Here is a 20,095-nt window from a genome sequence, read left to right as displayed (position 1 = left end):
GAAAGTTTCTGCCATTATCTACTTATATTCGGTCTAAACTCAAGTTTAACTCTATCGGTTGACTGTGAAAAAAAGAAAAAAAAAGCCATTTCAGTATATATATATATATCTCCACACCCTCACCTTGCAATCGTCCCAGGTGTAAAACCTGCAAGATATTCTCTCCACCCCCTGCCTCTTTTCTCCCCAAGCTTAAATGCCTACCGATTTTCCCCTCCACTACTTGTACTTCCACCAACATCATCTACCTTCTTCATTGTAATTTCTGCCCTGCTTTCTATATTGGCCTATGCACTACCCCTCTCAATCTCAGAATTAACAATCATCGCGCCTCCTGTTGTCCATCTTCCCCCCACTCCTCTCTACCAGTTCCTACACATTGTCTTTCACATGATTCCATTTTCAATCATTGCTACAAAGTATCCATTATTGCCTCCCTCCCTCCCACCGACTCCGCCCTCAACCTCCACACCCTCGAATTGGCGTGCATTTGGCACTTTCAAGCCAATAGCTCTCCGGGTCTGAACGTTGCATCCTAACCCCTATTCCTAACTCCCCCTCCCCATACACCTCTCCCCTTACCCCTCTTTTCCCTTTTCCAACCCTCTCCTTTCCTCACCATTCATTCTTCAGCTGACGAAGAAGCCTGAAGTGCTTCGATAGCTTCAAGTTTATTTATTCAATGTGAGTGTTTCTTTTTTGTGTCTCTGTGTGTATCGACATTAACTTAAACTATTTATATATATATATATATATATATATATATATATATATATATATATATATATATACCGTATTCATATTTAACCGTATTCATAACCAGATCTCAGTCAAATTATGTCACCAGTTACGGATAAGTCAGTTGAGAGATTCGGGTTGGATTTCAAGTTGAGTGAAATGATTTTTGTCGCAGGTAACTTTATTTCTTTGGAGTTTATATTCATACGTGTAATAAATTTAGGAAGGCTTTACTGTCAGTTTCACTTTACAGCCATAAATGAAAGCAGATCGCAAACATTATTTCATTCCATCTTTGCAACGATGACTTTTACTGCTATTTTTCCATACTGTTCTTCCTTAAATTGGCATTTTGTTAGGGAAAGATATCTGTGAAATGGCTTTGATGGAGTAGATGTAAACCTTTGATTTCATCGTATAATCAAGGAAATTATAAAACTGTTGAAATGGTGTGATTTTAAGCAGATTTTTAAAAATTATGAACCATTTACTAGTTTTTCTTACCTGAAATCGACAATAATCTTGTTCGATCCTGATCTTCCTTTATGCAGCTTATTTTCTCCGGTTGAGGCTTGATATTCTTTCCTTAAAAAGATTCTTTCTTCTCATGATATCTGAAGGAAAAATTATTATTAATGGAAAACATGAGCCTTTGCAGTACCTCATAAAAATTTTGAATCGCCAGTCAGTTGATTTTTTCCCTTAAAAATTTACAATAGGTATTAATATCACTCCACCTTGAAGCTAATGAAAATAATGTTTATTTTTTCTGAAATAAATGACTTTGACCTTAAGTTCCTGCCCAAATTTTTCTTAAACATTGAAAGCATCAGAACTTCAGTGGGGGATAAATTTGCCATGGTAGTTCATGAAGATAATAAATGTCCTATCTTTCCTAAAATAAAAGATAGGACTAGAGACCATATGTTCTTTGGTAAGAATCATAAAAATCAGTACCTCAATGTGTGTTTAAACATGTTTGGTTGGTTAATCAATCAGGTTTAACTTTTCATAGTGGGGGAAAATTTTTAGAGGCCAGCGTTTTTACTCCTAGCCTGTATTTCACGTTGGAATTATTATATTAATAAGTATGATAATTGTAATAGCATTTATTTTACATGTAGCTACGGGAATTCGTTATCCCCTGGGTAACAGGTGCTGTTCAAAGTTATTTATATTACTGGGAACTCGATTTCCACTGATAAGGCCAAAATTTTCCTGAATAAGCTCTTGGGGTCATTGCCTTCTGCCTTCCGCTAAGAGATCAGATTTTCCTCTCCCCAAATGCACATTTTCCTGCTTGATCTTGAGCAATTTCCTTCGTTTATTTATTACCATCCCTCCGTCAACTCCACCTAGTACACAGTCATAGATGCAGGAAATTTAACAGTTGTGTAATTACTACATTTATATACGAGAATTTATACAAATATATTACCTGCGACCTTTAGTTATGAACTCGTCTTGCTTATTATTCTCACGTTAATTCATGCAGTACAACATTTTCTGTGATTCATTACATTAGGTACTGCGTTAATTTTTGTACAGATTTTGATTTCATTGAGCATTTGAATGAGATACATTTTCGAGGAAATGCCGATTCTCGACGATTTTTAATGGCTTACACATGCAAAGGTTTGTCATTGATTGTGTTCATCACCACTGCTACGGCTCCTTGAAAATACTGTTATTACCACCGAATACGAGTAAAAAAGAAATCTAAATATCTCTCAAATATACTTATCTGTAGTTTCCTCTAATCAGTTTTTCTAGACTCATTAATTACATCATTTTTTTTGTTAGAATCGTTCGATCCATAATTTTTGCCTGCAAAAGTCGCCAATGGGCATTTGTAATTTAAAGAAAACGTTTCTCAACGCTAAAATATGAGCTGTATATATTATTTTACAAGCTTAAATTTATTTATTACCTTCTAGTTTTCTATTATTTTTACTTTTAATGACAATGTGTTTTTAAGGGAAAGTTAAAGCAAGTCTAAATGTGTCATTAAATATGATAACTTTGTGCTTGAATTGTGTGTGCTAAATTCATGCACTTGTAAATATGTTTGAATTCGGGTGTGATCTATTAGATCTAATTGTGGGAACAACGAGTCTGTTGCTCATTAAACATTTCGCTGAGTTACCCACGCTTCCCGCCTCCCTATTATCTGAGCAAACTTTTTCCAATTCTTCCACCTGCCTCCCCTTCTTGTTCCCATTATTTCTTTTCCCAGTTCCCCAACACGGATCTCCCTTGTTTCCTCGCTAATCCAGCCCGTGAGCCTTTCATAAATACTTAAGAAACCAAGTCCCTTAGCAACTACACACGCTTTACCTCTTGATCTTCTCGTTACCAAACCCACGCTTTCTTTTTTTCTCGCCCTTTTTTTCCACTGAGCTTCCTGCTTGAATCCTTATTTTGAAACTTCGAATGAATGACTTCTTAAGATTTTAGCGTCTTTGTGTTTTTCTTTGGAATCGTAGAAAGGGAAACTACCGTTTATTCATAATCTCAATACATTTTGACGCGTTACACTCCTCTGAAAATACCCAATTGGATAAATACGTTCTTACTTGGAGGTTGGCGTTTAGTAAGTAACCTGTTTCGCCGTCCACCTCATGGTAGAATCATTTTGCGAATACGCATTATTCAGAAAATGGTCCTCTAAAAATTTTGTTTCACTCTTTTTTGCTTTTTTATAGAAAAATAGGCTTATTGGTTACTCAAAATACAGTCCTCGCACACATTAATAAAAATTACTAAATTTTATTTTTAATATCAGCATGCTGTGTATCATAATATAACATTCTGAGTATCTGAATATAATAATTATAGCACGTAATAATACTGACGACGATTGAGGTGTTGTATTTTTCATGTGCTTTCTACTGCAAAATTTATTGTTGACCAAAGGTCAAGATTAATAATTTTCTAATTGCCTCCTCGTTCTATGATGTTCTCTCTTTTATTCCCCACAGTTACTATCACTTGCATCATTATATCTGATATGCATTTGTGTCCTTTTATTTTTCTCATGTGCTGGTGCTATTTGATAAAATCAATAGCCCAGGGAACTAGGGATCTTAAAATGAACGCTATGCCTCTTCTCCCATATTTCTTAGATATTAAATCTCTTTAACAATTCTCTCTATTAGTGGCGTTGTTTCCCAATTTTCCATAGTACTTGAAAAAATTGGAGCATCGTATTTTCCTCATTCATCAATTTCGTATGATTTTTCCAAAACATTTCCTCCCAAAATGATACTTCATATACATATATTTCATATGCTTCATATGATGTACTTCATATGCATTTTTCTCTTATTTTCTTCCGCCTTCAGTTTCTCACCATTTATTCAGTATTTTCATTTTCTAAATTATTTTCATCGTCCTTTCGTTACCCTGATATCCTATGCACTTTTTGAAATATCTCATACCCCTATGATTCTCTCTTTGTCTTAATGTTTGCCATCAATAAAGTCATTTTTTCACTTTTTCGCAGATGTGAAAACTGTGCTATTGTGCATTTTCGTATCAATTCCTTTTAGTACGAACGTAAAGCTTAAAAACTGATCACTTAAATACGAGAAATATTTCACTTCTTCTTCCTTTCCATCGCATTTCCTCCGCTCAATTCGCTTTTCTCTAACGTCTTTAGCCTTTTCAGCATCTAAATTTAGTGATATCCATCTATTTATCCTCATTCGCTTCTTTCATAGTAGTATTCTAACAATTAAATAATTTTAGCGCTATTACCTACTAGATAAAATGGGGCTATTGTATTTTTCTAATATATTACGTGTTACTGTGCTGCCAAAAGATAGACAGGTATTCAATATAAGTATTCCATAAAGCAATCGTTTATTATTATGATAATCTTTCTCTTATTTTATCTTATTCCTCCATTCCGCTCCTTCACCAGTATATTTGTTGTGCCCATTTCCGTTTTTCTTCCCTCAATTTCTATTTACTTCTTAATATTTCTCTTATTTCTTTGGTGTTATATTTTCCTTCATACGTGCAGTAATGAGAATTACTTTTCCCAAATAGGGATATCATAACGTTTGCATTTATTGAAAAAGCATGTTAGATCATAGCAAAAAAATACCATTTTTTCAACCTGTCTGCGTCAAACTCTTTCCACTCCTTTTCAGTTGTTTTTCCTCGTCCCTCATGTGCTATTATCAAATGCTTGTTGGCTTCCACCCTTTCCTGTGACTTTCTCTTTCTTCTTTACGCGACTCCACTTTTTTTACATGAAGCTATCCACGGAGACGTTTTAGCGCATTTATGTTGAGCACATAATCGGGATATTTTTATATTTTCTCTCTTTTTGCGATACATTTTAACCTACTCCTTAAAGCTCCATACTCTCAAAATGAATACTATGAACTCGTTCACTCCGAAAACTGTCATTGTCGAAATTCCTGGAAGGAACTAACGCTATCAATTGACGAAATTTGAAACTATTTTTAGTTCATTTGAGCGCAATGGATCAAACTTCATTCCTTTCACCTCACGTCTCCTATTTCCTCCTCCTCAATTTGTAACTTCTGCCTTTCGCCTATTCGTACATTCCTCCATCCCTCAGCTGTCCTTCGTTCCTCCTTACTGCTCCATCATTCTCATCTCCGTCGCTTCCATTTCTCATTCTCTTCCCTCCCCCTTTCTCATGGGTTTCCTCTGGGCTTCTCTCGCCACCGCAACTTTTCTCCTTCCTCCTCCCTGCATCACTCAGAGAATGCTTCCAGTCCAAAAACCCTTTTGCCCCCTCGTCCCACCCACCCTCGCTCCCACGGCGTCCTTCACTCCTAATTGACAAATCTATTCCAACCGTGTGCTGCTGCCTTCCCAGGAAAACCAGCAACTTTATTAGGTTATTTCGGCATTCCTCCTCGATCGGGAGGAGGAATTCGTTATTTTTTTTTTAAAGAAGACCCTTTGAGTCAACAAACAACTTCATTTCCACAACGCTTATGAGTTTCCATTTTTTTTGCTTCGTGTTTATCAGGTCTTATAAGGAAAATTTCAAGATTGATGCCCAGTGCCACAAAAGTAATTCTTTTTTTGTTTTTAAAACTTTTTATTTACAGTTAATATCAAGAGTCATGCCTATTCTGTCAATTTGTATATGATTTTTGGCACTTTTATTGACCAATAAAAGGGACATTGAACTTAGACTACAAACATTTTTACCATTAATGAACATCGTTTCCTTTCAAAGGGCGAGTGTTCCAGTTCGAAAGTATTCCATAGCAAGAGCGTGTTTGGAAATTCTTCTCATCATTTGTTGTTGGAATGAAATTACTCAATCTACTCTTTTGTTTCTTTCGACGGTTTCAAATATTCATTGATCCTCAACATTTGTTCACATTTCCTGTTAAATGAAGTATCTTCATTCAACGATTCATCTTATGATAGAGATTTGTTGGTGAGCTCCTATAAACACGATTTTTCTGTACTCATATGACTTCTGTGTTCTTTTGAGCATGAAAACGGGGAGATTGCGTGTTTGCAAAGTCAAAAAATGCTCATGATTAGGGCTTCTGTGCTATCATTGGGAGGTATTCTCATAAAAAATCGAATTTTTAAAGATCTTTGTATTCAACAGTGCACGGACTTCCGCCTTAAAGTCAATCCTGGAAAATGATTCATGTTTGTGATTTCTGTACCTATTTTATGAGGGTCAAAATAAGACAGATGTCTTGTAGTACAGCTCGATCGAGACATAGAGAACAATTGTATATACGAGTCCGGAGAGTAGCAATGACTCATCGCACTCCATTTGCACAAAATATAGCATTCAAAATACCATGAGATCGAATTTAATTATTTATATTGTTCCTCTGAATTTTAATAGCAGAGTTTGGGTAGCACAATTTATTTATGGTTGCGCGATCCTTTCCTAATGTCACTCGATCGCAATGGTCATTACTTTTTCTGTAGTCAACTACGGAAAGGACAATTTTATCATCTATATTTCATCTCGTGATAGTAAGAATGATTTTTTTAATATTTAAATTTCAATTTCAATTAATTTATAATTGTGGGCCATTTGGCCCATGATATAGTTTATAAGTGCACAATATTTCAGTAAAAATCATTTGACAAAGGTTCAATGAAAAAAAAACACTACATCAAGACTGAGTAAATGCAAAAAATAGAGAAAAAAACTAAAAACAAAATATGAATTTCGGTTCTAAAGTATATTTCCCTGAATTCTTTCTCTACGAATTATTCCTAGTTTAACTCGAGCGGCCAATATTCACTCCCTTTCACAATTTCCTCTATGTCAATCTAGTGTCTTTCCAGCCGAGGTCTGGTTGTCATAGCACGAGTGGACTTTCTATACATTCCTGCGTCGTCTGAAATTAAACAAAGCGTCTACGGCAACACGGGAAAACAGAGCGTTAACGGCCTCTCTCGACATCCAGTGTTCCTGAAATCGTTCTATAATGATACTTGTAGATCCTGACTATCGGGATGTATTGTGATCTAGTATCCTATAAGTGTTATAAATTTATGCGGAAGATAGAAGCAAGAGATATATGCCGATGATTGCATGCGTTTTCCCAATAATCAATTGTTGAGCAAAAATTACTCCTCACTAATAATGCATAGCGGACCAAGGAAGTGCAAGAAGTGAGATCACATTCTCATGGACATTTTTCATTTATTCTCAATCTCAAAAATATTTTACGAGGCAGACTTGGCAAATCTTCATACAATCAGGCCGTATCTTAAAATTGACTTGGTGCGCTTCCTATGCAGATAAAATTTTGTGCATCGGTTTTCTTCAAAAGTCTGAGATAAATTGTAGAAATAACAAAAGTGTTAACTACATCATATTTCGTTAAAAAAATGTTAACACAACATTTAAGAACAATTATCAGCAAGAAATTACGATTTTTTACATAAGATATAAGATTAGATACCACAAGATCGCATTCTGCAGTAATGTCTTCAATGAAACAGCTTAGCGGCAACTAGCCTTAACACTTAACCAGCGACGTGCAATTCTTGTTTCACTACCAGTGACGTGCGGTCTGGGAGACTGGAATAAAACAAAAATTCATAAAAAGTTGCAAAGTCAATTTTATTACTTAGTTTAATGTTTCTTTGACTTATCAACTATTATTAAACTTATATATAATATTATGCATTCCCAATACGAACCAACTTTTTCAGTAAAAATTGTTATTTGAAAGAGGATAAAAAACTGATATAAAGAACACTTGAGTTGTTATTATTATCGTACTTTTTGTAATTAAATAATTATCCAGTAAAAATTCTTCCTTTCAAATTATTTATTATTGTTATTATTATTATTGAAAAATCACTAGGAATGGTTTTTAACAACTTTTTGTATTATTTCCACCAGCAATACGTTTATTGGTTTCTCCAATTTAGTGACGTGAGGTCTCACAGACCGCTACTAAAATTCACTTTCAAATTTTCAGAAATAAATAATAAGAACGTTGAATTTTATGAGTGCCATGTCCTTATTTACAAAATTATGACACTCACGAGTATTACAGATATCACCTTATGGTATGGATAGGACGCAAAGATATAGACTAAAGAAACTTTTGAGGTTCCCGAAGGCAACAAAGATCCCTTGGTCTCCGGATTGAAATTTGACACTGACTGTTTTGAAGATTAGACCCTCCTCCTCCTTTGTTGTACACCTTCCACTCTCGCTCCCCTTCCCTGAAACTTCAGCGACACTTTGCTTAACTAAAATTGACTAACGTTATTTATTTCGTTTGAATTCGTTCCCGACGGCGAGTAACATGGATACTTAAGTAAGATATAATGGTTTCCCGGCGAATATAGTAAAAAAAATGGCTATTAGAGCTTCCATCAGGGTTTTCTCTCTACATTCGGCTGGCTATTCTGGACCCGAGTCGTGTACCATCATCAGGGCTGATGAAGAGTGGATAAAGTAGGTCAGCTTTTATACTGTTTATCGGGAGTCAGGTGACGTATGATCGGCTGGGAGTTAGCCAGCCGTATTATTCTAAAGGGCGTTTTACACGGGCCACGTGATTGCACAATCATACTGGCGGACGATGGCACAGTCGAAATTGCGTGATGTAAAGCGGTGAAATGCAAGAACGCATGCGAGAATGCATGGACGTGAGATGAAAAAATAGTGCCTGTTCTAATTTTGTTCGTGCGTTCTCACAATTGCACACCATATAGGGAATTTAATGCTGTTCTAACCTGCGCAATCACGTCCCCCGTGTTAAATGACCTTGAGGGCCGGTTTTCACGTATTTCTGAGTCTTTCCCAGAATTTTACCCCACGGCACAGAATCTTGGCTGAACATGCGGCTAAGTGGGACCAGGTAAAGATTCTGTGTCGCGAGGCAAAATTCTGAGAAAGGCTGACAAAGGAGTCCATCGAGATCCGGCTAGCAAGGACAATTTCCAAACGCGACGCCGGCTATTCACTCGGCAATGCGTGGAAACCGGCTCTTGGGAGAATTCGTTTGCTAACCCCCGCCTTATCATGTGACACCCGATTAACAGTAAGAAAACTGGCCTACTTTATCACCGCTGATGATGGAACGCGACTTAGGTTCCGTAACATCGGCCGAATAGAGAGAGATAACGCGGTTGGAAGCCCGAATAGCCTTTTTTAAGCATCTAGGTTGCCTTATTGACGATGTAACAATGACTACTATTGTTACTTACAAGGGACTAATTCGTCGAAGTCCCTGACCACAAGGCGTAAATATGGAGCTCTTTTTATAGCAAGTACCCTAAAAATAGGAACACGAATTTTTCAGGTCTGGGATACTTATTTGGGCTGGTATTGAATACATTTTTCATTCCCTGAAGAGAAATATGGTTTTGTTGACAAGGAAATCCAAAATTGGTTGTTCATAAATGTGATTACTGTTCAAAGTTATCGCGAACCAAGTTTTAAACTACTAATTCAACAAGTTAAACTGAAATTTTCTTTATATATCTTTCAGAGCAATAACCATTATCTTATGCGGGTCTTGATTCCTTTGTTATACACAAGCAGGCAACCCGGCGTTGGTCGTGAGGGATAGTACCCAGAGAAGTGAAAAACTTGGAACTTGGAATTCTTGGTGACATGGCAGGATTTTTGAGTGAAGGAACAGAGCAGGTATGAGGATGGTATACATATGTAGCAGAAAACGATGGAAAAAAGATTTCCTTACACCACATATGGGATCAGCTCATACCCCGCTCCACATCAATTATTGTGTGTATCCGTATGCGCGCAGTCCAAACACGTGTGAACGCATACTCCAAAAAATGTTTGCACCAAGTGGATTAATAGTGTAACAAGCGGTAATGAGAAAACAACGCAATGCACGCGTCGGACACAACCATAAGTAACACTACCGGCTTTGAGAGTATGGGATGCGCCTACGAACTGACTTTGGTTGAAATTCGTGCAGCCGTATAGAATTGCACTGCGGACAGACAAACAGACATCCTCTTTTATATATTAGGGATCAGCGTGTAAAACCTAATATATTTTGAGGATATATCAATAATAGTATCCATCAAATTTTATCAGCATCTAGTATAGAATAGCATCCATCAGTTTTTCGTTAACAGGCACAGCCTGGTCACTCCTGATCCCATGTATCTCTGGCCCTGATATCCACTACTTCCTCTATCACGACGGTTATCTCACCATCTCCTTCCTCCATTCCCTCTTCCCCCCCCACTCCTCCGCCCAATGAATACGTTTTTCCCCCACCTCTTGCTCCCTCTCCTCCTGCTCCAATCGAGGAGTTGGGAGCATATAGTCGAGGGAGGGAGGGGGGTTGGGGAGCTCGAAAGAGCCTGTTGGAACGACGGCGCTTCCTACCGCGGAGGCAACAGGTACTAATTAGGTTTAAGGGATACTGAGGTTGAATGGGCGACTGGTGTATCAGCACGTGCATCGATCGACAGCAAAGGTTTCTTTCTAAGGGTGTCTGCCGCCGACTGGGGAAGGATGGGGAAACATCCTGTGATCCCTTCAAATTTCTCCTGCCTTTCCATTATGTGCATGCAGACTTTGATTGGCGATTACTAACATCGTAATCCGTTGAATAAAGATGGAGCCATGGATTCCGATGTGAATGGCGTGTCCCGAACGTTGGCACTCTGGCGATTGATTGGGAGCGTGGGGTGTATAGGTCTTAGAGTTTCGGGTTCGAATCTCGGGTAGAGTCATCGCACGCTCCAAAATAAAAATTATCGAACAAAGGGAATCTTATGGGAAGGAATTTGGTCACCTTCCTTGAAATTTACACTCCTTTGGCTTAGTATGGAATACACCCTTGCCTCACCTTCCTAAACCAGCCTTCGGGTTGGATCACTAATTAATAAATTACCGTGAGTGACCCTATTTATCTATGAAAGCAAGGCTTGGGCTTTCACTGCAGCAGTGAAGTCAAGGGAGGAAATATTTGGAATGTGTTGAATGATGAAGATTAATTGGATCAAGTGGATAAGTGAAGAGGAAAAGCTACGAAGAGTGGGAGAAAAGTGTCTTCTTTAAACCTTAAGGAGGGACATCTTAGTTAGCCATATTATGAGGCTTGATGGCTTGAGGAAAAAAGTCATAGTAAGACAAGTGGGAGGGAAGTAGAGCATGGGACGACCCAGAATGAGTTACACAGGACAGGTTAGAAAAGATGTAAAGGAGAAGAAATATGTCGCTATGAAAAGGCTAGAAGATAGGAGAGAGGAATGGAGAGCAGCGTCAAACCTATCTGATGATTGGTGACTAATGATAATGATGAGTGACACATTGACAGCCGTTGGTCATCGAGAGTAGGTACTCAATTTTAAAATGATCTCAATTTTCGATATTTATTAAATTTTGATGATAAAATTATATCAAAGGCCATTAGTAATAGAGGGTAAACCCGATAGACCTTTCTCAGGCTCACATCCCAGTTAAAGCCTTCGGACACCCCCAGAAAAAAACGTCTCGAAATAGCGAATAGCTGGGGGAGAGCTCTACCATCGCCTTATTAATCCGACACTTTAGCGGTAGTAATATTTCAATTTTCTTTTATACATAAATATTTCAACATACCTATGAGCAGTACTTAAGATTCCCATGTACACATTTATGGTTGAGGTAAAATTTTTTCTATTGATCGGGTACCATCGTTTATAACGGATTCTACAAATCGCAATATATCGATCGGTTGGCATCGAAGTTTATTGATGGCTATATACTACGACCATGGCTGCAGTATCACCGGGATTTCACCAAGAGTACATAAGTTGAAGGTGTCCATATAAGCATTTTCATCCTATTTGTATAGACCATGTTCCTCACTGCTGGGCCTTGATTGTCCGCCATCTAGAACATTCTTTCTTTCCTTTCCAAACTTTAGTTACATAGTATCCGTTTTTCCTGTTAAAATCTATTCCTTTGATCTTCATCACTTTTATGCACTATTACAGCTTGAAAGCTTCAGAAATTGATTTATCTTTTTAATCGACATGAAAAGTCACTAATGCCCCACATCTGGGCCTGCCAATCTAGTCATCGGAGGCCAAAGGCTCTCAGACGGAGGGGGAAAGTATGCCATGAAGTCTCCAGCGACGAGGGAAGAAGGGGCGAGTTGACGTCATGGGTTCAAATGACGACTGGTGACCGCGGAGTGTCTCTTTCTGTCTACGTGAAGTGCCCTTACACGCCTCATGCGAGAGGCTTATTGCGAGGAGTTAGCCTCCTGACACTGACGCAAGCGAGAAGGGGAGGCGGAGTTGTAAAGCGTCATTGGTCCCTCGTAAAATGCCAATCGTTCCCGCGAGCGTCAAGAATGATATATCATTCCGGCCGTGACGTCATTGTTCTGGTATTAAAAGTCTCGTTCACGTCGACTTGTCGTATTGTGATAAAGACCGGAAGTTGAAACCACGGATGTTACGTTAAGTGAGATGAGTGAATGAGTCATTTATAGTTGAAAATAGACCCAAGTTAACTTTATATAAACGCTGTTTTATTTACATGGGGCCAAAATTATTTCATCTACTGCCCTCTAGAATTAAAAATAATAAAACCACAAATGTCATGTTGAGACTTGCTAAAGACTGGCTCTTCTCGCAAGAAATAGTTGAAATTTATTTTGATGTTATTTACATAAAACACTAATCTATCATTTACTGTATAATTATGTTAATTGGCATACACTTTGTGACTTGATGGTGGCAAAATTCTGGTCCTATGACCTTGGAGACCACCTAAAGCTCCTTCTCTTTTTTCATTGTATTAAGATGTAAAAGACAAAATGTAGGAGTAATAATTTATTATTATTATTAGATCTCCAGTCGTCCACTAAATATGTTTTCAACGACTGCGCATTTAAATGGGTTTACGTAAGCATCGCTGGCGGTAGAGTGATCCGAAGTTCTCTAATTTTTAAGCTATAACAAGGAATATAAACAAAAAAATGTATTCGTACAGTTAACATCTAACAAACTCATGGCTTTCCAATGACGATCCTAGTAAAAGAATATTGTTTCAATTCGAAGTTGGATTGTTTCCAATGAATTTCATACATGTGGCCGTTTTATGCGGCTGTATTCCCGGGTATCCGCATACGGAATGCAAGTGTATGTATGTGATTGTATATGTTTTCTAAAAAATTTCCTTTTTTCTTTGTATTTGGACTAATTGAGCATTCCAGTTGTGGTTTTTTGTACCAATATGAATTGATTCTCCTGACTTGTAGAGTTGTTGTAACATATCTCATGGGTTAGAAAGGCTCACGATAGTAATTGAATTGAATGCAAATTTGGATGCAAATAGTCCATTGCAACAGTTCAAAACATACTTTTTTTATATATACTACCATTTTGGGCACAAATGTGCTGTTTTAAAAGTTCTTTTTGAGGCAATTTGTATTTTGTTGGTCACCTTTCATTATCTTCTGCTAAGAATTTCCATTGTATGATTAAAATGGGCCGTTGGTCTAGGTTAGAATTCCAGTTATTTCAAATAACGTAACGTGAATAATTTTACGTGAGTCGAAGGGGCACACTTTTTTCTGCATAATAAAATGAGTAGGAATGCAAATAATCGGTCAATTTGGGACCGTTGTGTCTTGCAGAACAAAAGAAAACTCTCATTCATGTACATATATATAATTTGGTTTTCTCTTTTCAGGGAGAGGCGGACGCAAGGAGTTGGTTCCTCCATGAAGATGCCTGCGAAAAGGTAGGAAATCTGAGTACGATCGAACCTCTTTGAGGAAAGAGGTAGAATTCATCGCTATTTTTATGTTCGCATTTTTTCCTTCGAGAGAGAACTCCTAATTCTGAGAGAGGAATTGATTTTTCCTATACAATACGCAATGGTGATCACAGCGTGAGATGATATGAAGTCGAAGAAAGGACTGCTATGATTCGAACTCGTGGCAGAGGTATAGTTTCATTCGACTCGGCCTCTAGGAAACCCAGAGCTTAAGGGTACATTCCTCTTTTGATTATTTTTCATACTCTTTCGCTTTGTTAAGGATTAAAATGGCGTCTCATCAACAAGGATTTTTTTCATTGCATGCCGCAATGATTTTTAAAGAAAATTTGCTACCGAACGATTACCGTCATTGTCAACAACCAAGAAAAAGAAACTCAAGAAATCACAGAATTGATGTTTGGTTTTTAGAAGGGGCAGTTTTTGGATTTTTTTCTCATATTTTATGAGACTCGAAAACTGGTCAAATTTTCCGTTTTTAAGGTACACCAAATGTTTTACATATCTCGTAGTAAACAGAGACTTAAAACTTTGGAGGAATAACGGATTTATTATCGAAAACCATAGCCGGTTACTTTTCACGAATTAATTTTTTCCAAACTCATATTTTTACCATTTTCTGGTGAAATATCTGTGATAGCTCATTTGATCATCATTTAAAAATCATATCACAGTGACCAATTGAAACATTTAATATTTTACGGTGGTGTGGTGGTTGGTGAAAAAAATAGTATTTGCCGAATTGAAATGAAAAAGGAATAATTCTAAATTAGAAAGTTGCTTTTTCTATTCTCTGAGTACTTGATGTCTCAGATAATTTTGAATTTTTACTGTGAAAAAATTAATGCGAACTACTTGAAGATGAAATAAAACTCCTGGAAGCTATCATGAGTCATACATCGAAAGTCAAATATCTTAGTCGCATATAGTTACTTAATATTGGGCTGAAGTTTTTATTAAAGAACCTAATCCCACTGAAATTCTGCACACACAAATCTCATGCGTGCGTGGAATCCATGTTTCTCAATTAATCTTAATTTAAAGCGTTTTTGCCATTTGCATTTATTTGATATTAGAACTTTCATTTGAACGATCCAACTTATTTGCTTTAACAAATAGATTTTTAAAACTACTACCTGAGACTCAGGAAAAGGCGAAATTTTATTTAAAAGTTCCCTCCGAATGCGAAGCGTGTATTTTATTAATCTCAAAAAATTAGTTATATGAATTTTTACCATAGAGTCGTAGTGGTTATACTTAACAAGGCTTTTTTTAGATTGGCTTAAAAGATTGTAAAAAAAAACAAAAGCGATCACATGTTTGTTCTTGGATGCCTTCTTGTAAATTATGGACCTCGATTGTTACCAGCCAATCAATGAGTTTTATGTAGGTATTTTGTTACTCTACTTAGCTCAACCATTTTCATTTTATGAGTCAATTCGTCCATAATACGATTTGTAGCCAATCTGATTATACGTTCTTCCCTTCGAAGCTGGTATTCATAAATTCAGTTGCATGTAAGTACCATTTGAAATAAGTTTTTAACTTTTTGTTTTACAACTATGTTAAAATTTTCACGCGGGATAAGAGTAAAAAGTCCGATCCGTCTATATCGTTTTTGACGAACAACTTTTATTGGGAAATTTCGTTGAGCTAAGGTCTTAGTTGGTAATATTTTTCTTTTAACAATTGCAATCGTTCTTCCGAGAAATGAGTATATATATTTATTTTTCTTATCTTTTCAACTTTCAACTATTTTCAAGGAAGGGTTGTAAACTAAGATATCGGGGATAGTAGCGATAAATCAATGAACGCCATTGTCTTAAGTGTCTCAAGGCAAAATTCTTCACTGAACAGGCATCATTTCCCATTTTGGAAATCCATATTTGATGAAGATATTCCATATTTCTTCCCGACGGCAGTTTCATCGGCATTGAAGTCGGCCTCTTCAGGTAACTGAAGTAACGCTGCAGTATTTTCCGCCTTTTTTATCCTTTCTATCGCTCAGGTTGCTCATGATTAGCTGTTGCTATAGGCCTTAGCTCCTGATTGGCTGTTTGATATTGCCTCTTTTTTTTAAAAGACTTTTCCATGCCTGGATACAGCTACCTTCCCTATTGAAGTTGTTTTCTTTATTTGTTATCTCTATGATCTCCCGCAATATCCCTGGTTTTTACAGATAAAAGACTAAGTGTTAATAATCAAATACGTGGTTCGCATCAATTTCAACCTCTTAAAAATAAAAATCATTTTCCGTAAATATTCTTAACAATGCTACTACGGAAGCATACAATTTTCGATGATGAATTTATAATGTAAAGAGAATGCGCACCACGATATTTGGTTTTGAATATGTAGTCTTTCATCTATAAAAATTCAAACGTGGGACATTAAGTCAAGGCTAAATGATTAATTCAATGGATGTCCCAATGAATGATTACAATCAATGATGCCCAAAAGACGCAAGGTCAAATGTTACTGGCAAAGACGCAAAAAGCATGACTACGCGTAGCACTTTTACCAAAATACGTGATTAGCACCATCAAGAATATATCAGTCCTATGATAAACTTCTAGTGAGGTCGTCGTAGCTATAATGCTTGGAAAGTAACATTTTATGGAACATTCCCCCACCCATATTACTGCTTGCGTCGGATATGCGTGCAAAAATTAGTTAGCGGAGAGGTCGACGCCCTCGGTTTGAGTTCATGTAGCCTTTCCCAGGCCCTTAAACCTTAATTGTTAGCTAGCAAAATATTCGTAGAATTCCGTTCCTCAGATTCCACAGCGGTGTCTCCAACATGCGGCATTTAACTTGGGCTAGGGTAATGGGTTCCAGGGAAAAATACATCGCGTACTTAACGGAGGTCTATTTGCGCAAGTTTATTTTTTGGTGGCCTTAGGCGCAGCAAGGGAGATAATTACGATGCTACTGCAGTGTAGGGTGTAAGGACTAATCCATGTGCGCTCAATTTCTCTGAACTTGTGTTTTCCATTTTCTTGCTTCAATCTTTCGTTTTCTAAGCTAATTTGTGGTTATTCTGAGCATTTAAAAGAGGCTTTCTTTGCCTTTGTCATAACTGTGTGGCTTTAGGTGAAAACGTATCTGAAAAAAAACAAAGCCCCTAATATTCCTGCCCTCACCTTTTTTATTATCTGTCATTTAAATCAGACATCTTTACTTCATTAGGAATAAGATTTGGCTGAGAAAATAAGATAAATATCCTCCAATAGTTGAAATAGCATACTGGCCATTTGAGGTGCTTCATAAAATTGTAAATTTTTAGACTATCCAAGTCAATTTAAGGTAATTGAAAGATTTTATTTCATGGTTTTCATAACAAATAACGATGCTCATGAATATCATTCAGCCTCATAAAAAATAACACATAATTTCTTCAAGTTTGCGAACTAGTAGTAGAATGCCGTCAAATAGGTGCTTCCTTATGCAACGAAGAGCTGATTTCAAAGCAATCTAATTGTTAATTATTCAAAACATTCTTTGAGGTTATCTCTTCCATTTTATTGGCGAAGAATTTAGACAATTTCTTAGTGCTTTTATTATACAATATATACTATTTTATATAAACCATTCCGGTTGACGTTTACTAATTAATATGTGCTTTTAATGTCATGGAAACTTATACATTGAGATAATTTTTTTTTGTTTTGAGTACCTACCTCCTACCGGTAATTAATAATTTACACTTAAAAAAATGTTTTTAAATTTTTCTAATATTTGCGAGGCTAGAAAAGATGAAACAAAAGAATAATACATGTATAATCTTTTTTATTATGACATTATTTCTAGCGATGGAATAACTTCTGAATCCAAAAATTTATATGGCGCTATTTTGATCATCCGTTACAACGATTTAGCAAAAGGCCCCTCCGGATTTAAAACACGCGACAGTTATTCGTATATTTGACATTTGAGACGTGCCTCTTACGCTAAAACTGCGTGGAAATATATAAATAAATACAAAATATTTGGGCATTAATTTGCTCTTTCAGCAGAAACTTGTCTTATTTTCCTCTAATATACTCTTTGACATGAGCACATAGAAGAAGTTTTCTGACAGTCGCAAATATTCATACAAATCCCGCCTGAGTTCGTCAGCTTAATGTGTCGTGAAAGAAAAATGGCTGTTTTTGACATCGTTTTTGGTCACATTGCTTGAATCGCATTTTTTTATCGGAATGAGATTTAATTTCAATTATGCCTGGGGAATTTTCTTGCGTTAGCAGCCTTTTCTCCGTTATTAATTATATACTTCTCTCAAAGGAAAGTGAAGATTTTTCCGTCTCACACATTGCAATATAAAATTCACTTATTTCACAATTCAAGGCCACTCAGTGAACTAAACAAAGTACACACTAGATTACAAGGAATATTAGTAAAGATTCCTCTAGTATTGGTAAGGGTTCATTTACTAGTATTCCGTGATGAAATAGTAAATAAGGGGAAGTAAGGATGATATTTAGATATTGAAATTTACGTTTTAGTGGTAAGCTTAAAGTGAATGGTGCCCACTAAAGATTTACTGAGCCATACTTAAAATCAATTCCAGAATATTTTCTTCTGATATAGAATTTTATCGTCTAAATTTCTACAATCGGGCACTTGGCCCCGATAATATACTTTTCTTTAAATGCAAAAAAATAAGCCAAGAGGTGCAAAATAAATATGAATCCCATAGGAACCTAGATTTTATGACGTCCTTTTAGCCGCAGGTTAGGATTGGGATGATAGTGTGAGGCGTGAAAACATGAACTCAAATCATGAATAAATTTTATGAAACATAAATAGTATGAATACATGTAAGAGGGAAAGAGTTAAACTATTGGAACTCAGTCGTTACCTTAGAAGCTATTATCTTTCTGGACTGCATACATTCATTAAGTGCTGCATGCAGACGGATCGCCGACGATCTACGGATCGCCGATCTTTGTTTACTGATTAGCACTATCTGGATGTAAATACGTACCACCCTCAGGAAAAACGCCTATAACTCTTTTATTGCCATTATATCCGAGCGGAATAAGTAGTTGAAATAAGAGGCAAACAACTCAAAGTCGGCCTTTTCCTTAATCCATAGAATGTATTAGCTGTCCGGCCTGCATACACGTATATGCGGTAGCTGTTTGCAGCCAACGATCTGCGGGTCACCGGTCCCAATCGATTTACGGATAAGCACTGCCTGGATGTTAACACTAACCAACCATTACCAAAACGTGTGTTTTTCTTTTTCTTGTCATCAAATCCGAATGGGGAACATGCACAATTTTTTTAAAGTACTAGAACAAGAAGGACCTTACCACAAATATTCTCGCGGAAAATTTCGCGGATGAATAATGTTTTTTAGCTGAGTTATGAGTCTTTAAAAATTAATCTTCATCGGCTGCTTGAAAACACGACGTCATCGGAGCGTGACGTCACGGAAGGGTATCCACTGACGACAGACTGAGGAAGTGGATAGAAAATGGTCTATGCAGTAGCTCAAACGCAAATTTGGCGAAAATGATTGCTGTTTTTTTACGTAAAACTGCAGATTGTGAATATGTTGAGTTGCCAAAGCGTTGTTGAAACAAATGTATAGGGGGGAGGGAAGATTTAGAAAGATTAAACGAAAATAAGTTGATTGCAGATTGTGATCTACGTTACACACCTTCATCATTTTCTTAGCGGAGTAATTGTATTGCAGTATGGATATTCAATAGAAAAACATGTGAAAACCATATAAATCGTGTATATTGTCCCGTCGCTTATGTACCTCTACTTTCTCGCCGGAGAAGGTTTTTGCTTGTGTCCCAATGGACAAAAATTAGAGAAGAAAGTAGTAGATGACCTACAAAATGGAGTTAAACACTTACTATACATTTCCAACGGGATATTTCTCAACGGAAGTCACTCTTGAATCAGAGTTACCGTATGGTTTTATCGAATTACTAGTTTTTCTCGGATGGCCACCAAATTTAGGATGTATCACTTATTCACTTTGTAAATAACCCTAGAAATGTACCTATTAATCTGCCCATTGTGGGATTAAATATAAAGGAAGGTGGCTTTTCACGAGAAAAAATTCTGATTACCATTAAACCA

The sequence above is a fragment of the Ischnura elegans genome, chromosome 2 (assembly GCF_921293095.1).
Source record: "Ischnura elegans chromosome 2, ioIscEleg1.1, whole genome shotgun sequence".
NCBI classification, from domain to species: Eukaryota; Metazoa; Arthropoda; class Insecta; order Odonata; family Coenagrionidae; genus Ischnura; species Ischnura elegans.
This window is presented reverse-complemented; position numbering follows the sequence as displayed.